The following is a 1,875-nucleotide window of genomic DNA, read 5'->3' on the forward strand; positions in this document are numbered from 1 at the left end:
TATATTTAATAAATTGCACTGTATAAAATTTATTTTATGATCTCTTAAATTGTATTTTGTGTTAAGTAAAGTTGGATAAGTTCTAATTCAGAAAAGTTAACGTAACTATAATTTTCTTGTTGTGAGATTTATTAAAAATTGAGAATAAAAATATATGTAAAATTATTGTGAGGAACACTGAATATTTTTGGTCATAATTCGTGTGCATATATTTTTATGATCTTATTTATTATTATTTTTTCAAAATCAATATTGGCTGTACTATTTTTGTGTAGAGAGAAAAAATCATATGCAATGTATCTTGTATGTACATAATTATGAATATTTTTAAATAAATTTATAATTACGAATCCACTACTAGAATGACAGTAACCAATAGATTCAACCAATGTAATGCATTGTTCCTTATTTAATACGCAATCGTTGTCTGTATCAAGATTACTGAATTTATTTGAGATTATTTGAAACTCATTTATATCAAGTTTTTCTATCTAAAGAATAAAAACTAATTTAATAAATAAGTCATATATAAAGGCTAATAAACTAATTATTATGTGATTTTACTCTTTTGTCATCGCCTCTCTTTTTAATTCTAGCCAAAAAATTCAAAATCTTGAAAATTCTTACACTTACTCGATCTATAAAATATGAATATCTTAAATAGAGTGTATTTAAAATTTCATGTTTTTTTAATAATTTTTCTCAAAACATAATGAAAATATAAAAATGTGTTTCAAGAAAAAGTTTTTATCATATCTTATTACATTCAAATTTATTAAAACGTAATTTTTAAAATCAGTTGTAGGGTGTTTAAAGAAATTAGGTTTACAAAATTTAATGGAAATACGTTAATAAAATAATTTTTCAACTCTTTCTATTTCAAAAAAAATTAAATTTTTAGTATTATTTTAGAATATAAGAAGAATTCAGTTACACAGGACAACATTTGTAAACTTTTGTTGTTCGGAATTGCATAATGCTGTAATATTTAATAAAAATTAGGATGCAAAAACTCAGTGTAGTAGTATAAATACTAATGGTAGTTCTAGGTTAAATGTTCTGAGAGAGCACCAAATATTACAGGAGCATAATTAAAAACATAAGTAAATTTACACCATTTACTTCTTATTTATGTTGAAACGTTACACATATTGTAAAAAAAAAACATTTTCGTATTAAGAGTATGCGCAGATAAACGGAAACTTCATAAATTAAATTATAATGTAAAATATACTTTACAGCCAACCGTGGCCGATCATGACGCTCGATTATCGTATTTTTCGGACTATCTATAAAAAAGATTCACTTCAAAATTCGAATAATTGGGCCAGAAAATATAAATTTTGTAACTTTATGGTGCTATAAAATAAGAAAAACAAGGGTCACTAAACTACTGTGTAGTATCACATTTTAATACATGTAATAATTAATACTTATATTTAATAAAATATATCACCAAATCAGTGTTTCCCCGTGGATAAGATGAGTAATAAAATAATACCCTTACACAAGATTTTACCTCCCTCTTACGCATTCCATAAAATGCTCACGTAAAAGATTCTATCACATTAACCAATCAAATACAGCAAAAATATTTCAAGAATCTCACCAGAGATCGCTAAACCAGTTTTGCAGGATATAAAAAGGCCATTTTCCCCCAAATTCGGGCNAACCAGTTTTGCAGGATATAAAAAGGCCATTTTCCCCCAAATTCGGGCGGTTCCTCTGCGGCTTCGCTTCCTTTAGTGTGGTTTGTTTCGCGGTGGTACGATTTCTGAACATCCCTCTAGCAGATACTGGGACACCTTGCCATTCTATCTATACATCTCTACAGCTCTCTGGAATACTCAACCAAGATACAAAAAGTGAATGTGC

General features: G+C 27.1%; 1 long non-coding RNA gene across 2 annotated transcripts in view; it reads right to left on the reverse strand.

The window, feature by feature from the left end:
- Positions 1–676, reverse strand: part of LOC126909173 (uncharacterized) — a 9,675-nt gene extending 8,999 nt beyond the window's left edge. For both annotated transcript variants that reach the window (XR_007704954.1, XR_007704953.1), the window contains exons 1-2: positions 565–676; positions 348–491 (exon numbers count right to left, since the gene is read on the reverse strand). This is a non-coding gene — a long non-coding RNA (uncharacterized LOC126909173). The remainder of the gene's footprint in view (positions 1–347; positions 492–564) is intronic.
- Positions 677–1,875: the final 1,199 nt, after the last annotated feature.

The sequence above is a fragment of the Daktulosphaira vitifoliae genome, unplaced genomic scaffold (genome assembly GCF_025091365.1).
Source record: "Daktulosphaira vitifoliae isolate Bord-2020 unplaced genomic scaffold, ASM2509136v1 Scaffold_164, whole genome shotgun sequence".
NCBI classification, from domain to species: Eukaryota; Metazoa; Arthropoda; class Insecta; order Hemiptera; family Phylloxeridae; genus Daktulosphaira; species Daktulosphaira vitifoliae.